The sequence below is a fragment of the Pipistrellus kuhlii genome, unplaced genomic scaffold (genome assembly GCF_014108245.1).
Source record: "Pipistrellus kuhlii isolate mPipKuh1 unplaced genomic scaffold, mPipKuh1.p scaffold_m20_p_3, whole genome shotgun sequence".
Taxonomy (NCBI): Eukaryota; Metazoa; Chordata; class Mammalia; order Chiroptera; family Vespertilionidae; genus Pipistrellus; species Pipistrellus kuhlii.
In genome coordinates, this window is record NW_023425529.1 from 151149308 (window position 1) to 151157041 (window position 7734).

Sequence of the window (7734 nt, forward strand, 5' to 3'; positions counted from 1 at the left end):
CCTGGAATGGAACCGTGACCTCCTGGTTCATAGGACAATGCTCAACCACTGAGCCATGTTGGATAGACCAGCTAGGCCAATCTCTTCTTTTTTAGATATGTCTTTGACAGTAAAATTATTGGACATGCCAAAGAGCAGCTGCCATCTGACAGTTTAGTTTAGCTACTGGGGTGAATTGTTAACTCTTTTGTTATCATTTTGCCCATCATTATTCTCATGAAGCCTATCTTACTTCCTGATATGTAGTAATATTTGAGTAAGATTAAGTTTATTAATAGCCGAGTGACTGGTGATTAAAAGAAGCAGCCAAGCCTACCTTAGGTCGACAGGACAAGTGGTCCCATGCAGATTGCCATGTTGGGAGCATAGGGGAGTGATGAGGACCACACTGAGCAAGACAGCCCCTGGCTTATAGTTATGGTCTTGCTTAGGAAGGAAATTGCAAAGTAGGAGTCATGCAGAGGAAGTTAAACTAGAGTAATCAGAGGTAAAGGATTTAGAAATAGATCATCATGAGTCTGAGGAAATAAAGCTCAGGAAGAGACAAATAGTAGATAGAGGACAAGGATCATCCAAAACTTAACTCAGGATCTCTCTTCTCAAACCTATGTCCTTCCTGTTATTTTTCTCCCCAAATATTATAGACTTTTTGGCAAGGACCAACTGTCTCAATGGATGTTTTGGACAGGATCAAATGCCTGCTAATAAGATAGATGATAGGTAGGTAGGTAGGTAGATAGATAGATAGATAGATAGATAGATAGATAGATAGATAGATTTTAGGGAATTGGCTCACACAATTCTCTGATGAAATAACTGGCAGGCTAAAGAGTCAGAAAAGACTTGCAGTTTGAGTCCCAAGGCCATCTTCTGTCAGAATGCCTCATGCTCAGAGGAGAGTTTAGTCTTTCTCTCTTAAGGCCTTCAACTGATTGGATGAGGCCCACTCATATTAGGGAGAGTGATCTGCTTTACTCAAAATTCACTGATTTAAATGTTAATCTCATAAAAACAAAAAAAAAAAAAAACGCCTTCATAGAAACATCCAGAATACTGTTTGATCATTATTTACATCATTTTTCATGTAGGTATTTTTATATAAATAATATACTTTTTTCCATTTGCTTGGTTATTTTGTAATTGGCTATTTTATGTATAATTTTTAATAATTCACTATTTTATAATGTATATGTTCTAAGATTAAGTACAGTATCTTTATTTTACTGGATACCACAACCCAGATAAGTTGACACATAAAATTAACCAGGATACCTCCATACCCACAGGTTAAATATACCTTTGTGCCAAGTAGTCATTTTCAGGGTAGAAAGTGGAAAGTGCTGGGGGCAGTTCAGTCGGAGGCTAGTTACAACTGCAGGAAGCCGGTTTCTGCCACTCGGCTGCAGAGGTCAAAGAGGAGCCATGCTGTGAGGCTGTCTGTGCTCATGGAGTTTCCAATATTACTCTGTGTCACATTTTCCTTTTCAACGCTGAAGAAAAAAAGGTGTTTGAGCCAAAGCAAATAGCTCCGTTTGCCTAAATTTACATTTGGAAGCTAAAATGGAACATGTATACAATTGTTACATATTTGAAAATGAAACTAAAATCAATCACTCATTTTTAGTAAAAAACTAAACTATCTGTAAAAAAATTCTGAAATTTTTAACCAGTTAACTTTAGCCATTTGACTTGATATAAAACAAAACAAAACAAACAAACAAATAAAATGTGTGCTCCTTTCAGCAGATATTCTCTCACAGGTACTGGAAAGAACCAAAACCAAAGTCTTTTACTTTAACAATAGAAAAGCTTGAGCTTCTCCTTTTTTAGAGACTGGAGAAATGCCAGAATTCTTGGGTTATTTCCCTACACCTGAGAAGTGCAACATCTTCAGACTCCCAATGGCACCAACCCATGTTGATGAAGAGTTGTTGTTTTTAAAGGAAGATCCATTTTTTTTAAATTTAATTTGTTGATTTGAGAGAGAAAGGAAGAGAGAGAGACAGAAACATTAATTTGCTGATATACTCATTTAAGCATTCATCATTTGACTTTTGTATCTGTCCCAACTGGAGATGGAACCTACAACCTTGGTGTGTTAAGATTATGCTCTAACTAATTGAGCCACCCTGCCAGGGTGATGAAGAGTTTTGATACACATACAAGTTAAATAATTTCTTCTTTGCAATCCCATCTTGAAGGGGCTGGAAAGAGATTTATTTAGGCTTTTGAGTAAAGTAGCCAATTTGCTTAATCTAAGATGCTTATGATATATAATACATGAATTTAAAAAATAGGTTATTTTAAAATATTTTGTGCTTGATTCTATTTATTTGAGATATCTAGAATAGTCAAATTCATAAAGACAGAAAGTTGAATTGTGGTTGTGGGGGGTTATGAGGAGGGGAAAAATGGGGAATTATTGTTTAATGGGTACAGAGCGTGAAATGAAAATGTTCTGGAGATAATGGTAGTGATGGGTGCACAACAATATGAACATATATAATTAAAATAAAAAATATTTACTGCAGAAACTTAGCTATAATGAGTGATTCAGGGGGTCACACTACCCCCTTGGCAATGACCAGACAATGAGCTTTATGATTAGGCCTGACTGACTATAAAAATCAACAGCTTCAAGGAGTATTGCAGTTGTTTTCATTATAAAATATGTCTATTTTCTTTTTTTTTAATTGAATTTATTGGGGTGATATTGGTTCACAAAATCATTCCAAAGTGTGATTTTCTGCACACTGCATTGTGTGTCCATTACTCCAAGCAAAGTCTCTTTCCATCCATATCACCCCCTTTGCCCACCTCTACCTAACCCTTACCCTCCTTTCTCTTTGACTATCACCACACTGTTATCTGTGTCTATGTGTTTTGTGTGTGTGTGTTTTCTGCTTAATCCATTTGCCTTCTTTCATTCAGCCCCCCAACCCCCCTCCCTATAAGTCTATTTTCTGACTTACTGACAGAATAAAGAAGAATGTGATTAAGAGAATGCTCTTAAGGATAAGAGGTCAAAAATTTGACCTGCAATGGGAAGCATGTAGGGCAGGAAAAGAATTCTTCTCACAGAACAGGAATTCTCTACAGTTTCTTCTTAAAGACCAGTACTTAAAAAAAAAAAAAAAATAGTGAGTAGTCATGACCTAATGAGAAAAAATATTTGTGGTTTTTTAATTGTTGCTGTGGTGGGCACAATCTACAAGTGATACATTCTTTGATTTTATTAATTGTTGCCCTCCTGTCATTTTGACTAATATGCACTGATATTTTAACTATCAATGTACTTTAAATCAAAGCCATTTTTAATTAAAAAATATAAAATTCCTAAACATTTCTCCACCTAAATAGTAATTTTCTAAACATCACTACCTAAATAGGAAAGATATACTTTATTTCTCCTGATATTTGACTTAATTTTGGAGCTTATTGGTTACAAATCAGTGAATTGTTAAGTGTCTTAAATAAAATAGCCAAATACAAAATTATTATGAAACTAGATGCCCAATGCATGAATATTTGTGCAAAAATGGGCCTTCCTTCGCCTGGCTGCCTGCTCCACCTTCGCTCTGGGCCAGGAGCCACCTTTCTGCCTTTGCTCTGTCCTGGAGCCGCCTTTCCCCCTTCCCACGCTGCCCAGAGGCCCAGAGCAGCTGGGAGGATGTGGAACACCTGCATCATCGCCATGGCAACACCCCAGCTGCTCAACACCTGCATATGCAAATTAACCCACCATCTTTGTTGGGTTAATTTGAATACTCATTTCTGATTGGCTGGTGAAGGTACAGTCAATTTGCATCTTTCTCTTTTATTAGTGTAGATAGCCAAGCAAACTAAATATATATATAAATATTATTTATACAGAAATATCTACATGACAATTATATAATGCATGAAAAGTTCTTAAGACAGGGTCTAATATATAACAACTGCTTAATAAAAGTTGTTTTTTAATTTGACAATGTTAATTTCTTTAATTTGCTTGATCTTAAGCTCAGGAATATGTAATAAATAGTGTATTTTTACAAGGTAAAACTCATCTTACAAGACTGTATGGGGGAACGGAACATTGAAGGAGAAATATACACCATTGAGAGAAAGATGAATTCTTCTAAGGGGAGGGGAGAAAACAATTACACTAAAAAAGCCAAAGTATTTTACATAAGAGAAGGTGCCCAAGAATATAGAGATTAATATAGATCAGGGGAAATTTCACAGAAGAAGAGGTATTTATTCTGGACCTTGAAGAATGGATGAGATTTCCACTTGCAAATATGACAGAAGGCAAGAAGCATTCTAGGTGAGGGAGTGAGGAGAGCACAGATGCAGAGAGTGAGGAGTGAGTGCAGGAACCAGATTTTCAGGTTTGTTGGGAACTCAAGATGGTGGCAAGAGAGTTCTTGGAAGTGAGCCTGGGAAGGTTGGATGGGGGAGGAGCATGGAGGCCTTAGATTCTGAGAATCCCTCAGATACTGAGACAAGGTGCACGCTTGGAGGTGTTTATACATGAAAGGACATGACTAGAGGCAGTTTTAGGAAGACTGAGCTGGAAGCTTCCGGCTTCTGCTATATTGATATAAGAAGGAAAATATCTTTTGTCTAGGAAAATGGTTAGTTCTCATTTCATAGATGTGGCCACTGGCTTGTCTTGGGCCGGAACCCACTCCTGGTTTTGGGATTTAAAGGCCAGTGTTTTTTTTTTCTATTTTTTCTTATATTTTAAAAGGTCTACTTGCCACTAAGACAGTATCTGTTTAGATCTGCAGGCAAGGCAACCCAGTGGCTCATGGGCAGGCTTCCTGACTGAGTCTGAAAAGCAAATACAGGCAGCCTTCGGATTACGTTAGTACGTTGTTTTGTGGTTATGTCGCCATCTCCCCTTTTTTTTTTTTTAAGTGCCATCATTTCGTGTGTACATATGTGCTTTCTGTTTTTTGTTATTTATTTACCACAAGTAAAGGTCAGGAATTGTTATCTTTCTTTCAAATTTTTTTTACTGTTTCACTTCATTACTGCTGTGTATGTGCTCCATGTGAGTGACGTAGGTGTTTATGTGGGTGGGTTCCTTCTTACAGAGAAAATCACATTACGTAGAGCCGCAGGAATGGATTTCTGATATAACCGAGGACCTACTGTCCTAGGATCTGTGTCCTTTGATGCCCTCCAACAGCACTGGCTGCTGTTCACCCAGCCCCTTCCCTCCTGAGCCATGCACACACCTTAGTATTCTGGATGGGTGAGAAACAGGTGGTCCTCTTTGGAGTATCCCACACAGCTGGAGAAGCCAGGTGCTCACTCACACATCCTCACTTTCTTCAGGAGAAATCACCAGCAGCAAAGGTCTCTCTTGGCACCCAGCTGTACCGCACTGGGGGCAGGGTGACGAGGATAAAATGAAACTGTTCCTCTTGCCATCTTCAATGTATTCAGTCCCCCACCTTCCCTCCACCTCCAAACCCCAAAGATGTGCTGAAACTTCTTTATGATACTCTTGGACTTCCAAAACTACACTCTTCAGTGGGAGACCAACAAAATGTAGAGGAAAGAGAGTAGTGTCAACAAAATTTGCTGCCACCAACCTGATATCAACAAGAGTATCCAATCTGGGGTGCAGAAAGAGGAGAAAGTTTATTCAGGTAAACAGTTTGCAAACTGGGGAAATAGAGCCTCTGATGGAAATGGAAAGTGTGCTCCACTGAGACCAATTTTTATAAAGTCCCTGCCCTGACCGTTGATTGGCTCATTTTATGCAAATGAGGAATCCAAATTTGTACAGTCTGATTGGTCCAAATAGCACTGCCTGATTGGTTGGAATTGCATGTTCTGATTAATCACGATGGAGCTGTGCTGGTTAGCCAGGAAAGATGGATGCAAATGAAGATATTGCTATGCAGTTCCAATTAGATAGGGCAGGGCTCAACTCATTGGTTGAAAGTTGATGCCAGCAACTTTTTTATGTGTGTATTTAATTGTGGTGTGTTTTTTTTTTAATTGTTGATAGTATTACAGATATCTTCTGCTTTCAGCAACTTTTTTATAAAGGTCAGCTCAGCGGACAGGAGCACAGTGTAGGAGGCTGCAGCTCAGTGGCTTTTCCCTGAAATGCAGTGCGTGTGTGAGAGGCTTTTAGTAATATCTGCTAGACTCTGGTTATGATTTTGAGTGCAATTAACCAGGAGGAGTCCTCCCTGGTGCACATTTTCCTTTTCAGAGTGAACAGTTGAAAACTCCTATTTAGCCATTTTGCTTATGTCAATTCACAGGTCCCCTTTTAAAGAATGAGAATATACCTGGGAAGATTAGTCTATTTTTGTTCATTCAGACCTTGCAAGAATTATTTTATTTTATTTATTTATTTTTAAAATATATCTTTATTGATTTCAGAGAAGAAGGGAGAGGGAGCAAGAGACAGAAACATCAATGATGAGTATCATTGATCAGCTGCCTTCTGTACTCCCCACACTAGGGATAGAGCCCACAACCCAGGTTTGTGCCCTGACAAGGAATCAAACCGTGACCTCAAATGCTCAACCACTGAGCCATGCTGGCCAGGCAAGAATTATTTTAGTTATACTTTCTGATTGTGTAAGATCTAAGCAATTCAGGGCATTTTCTTTATAATTAAATATCAAATTTAAGGATATCAATATTGAAATGATGGATAAATTCAATCCATTGTGAACTGGTTTAAACCAGTGTGACTATGAAAAAATGATCTTCTGTTCTGTTTCTGAAGGAAATTCCAAGAGAGTTGGTACAAAGAATATTTTTTAAAGCAGACAGCACTACTTGAATTAAATATATGACATCTCATAGAACCTGCTTTGAAAGTCAGTCCTGTGTTGGCTTTTCTTAAATTTAACACATTTGTTTTCAAAACTGAACTTCATTCTTTTATGAGTTGTTCGTAACAGAGGCTGCTAGTGTTCACCAGTATCAAGCTTTCCTCTTCTTCCTGATCACACAGCCTGACTGTACCTCCCAGGTCCCTGTGGTCTAAAGGTGAGCATAAACTTGTCTCAGCAAATAAAAAGTGGGGAGAAGTGCCGAAACCAGTTTGGCTCAGTGGTAGAGCGTGGGTCTGCGGACTGAAAGGTCCCAGGTTCGATTCCAGTCAAGGGAGGGCACATCCCCAGTAGAGGGTGTGCAAGAGGCAGCTGGTCGATGTTTCTCTCTCATCAATGTTTCTAGCTCTCTATCCCTCTCCTCCTCTCTGTAAAAAATCAATAAAATATATTTTAAAAAAAAAAGTGGGGAGAAATAATGTGGCATTTCCATATGTGGCTCTAATCTTTCCTGGATTCTGAGGACTCTAGGGTTCTAAAGGATAGAAAGACCACCAGATGAATGAAGGCTGAACCCTTTGCCTGACCACAATCTATATTGGATTGTGACTCTGCTTTCTGAGACTTAGATTTAGCTACTGTAGGTTATTCCAGTGAACTTCCCCTGAATAATATACATCATACCTCTTACAATCTGATGAAATTGCTGACTCCATAGGTGACACCTACCTGGACACAACTGCTGCTCTTGGATCTGTCTGACATTGGTGTTGTGCTCTTTTAGGGGCCCAGGCAAGCCCCTCCTCTGGATTTAGTTTTGTTTCTATGTCAATCAGTGTCAATCAGTCTAATGATCTTTGCAGGAGATTTCCATGAGAACAGTTGCTGATAACGGCTTTGACTTTGCAGGGTTCACTTTACAGTTTGTCACTCCTGTCTT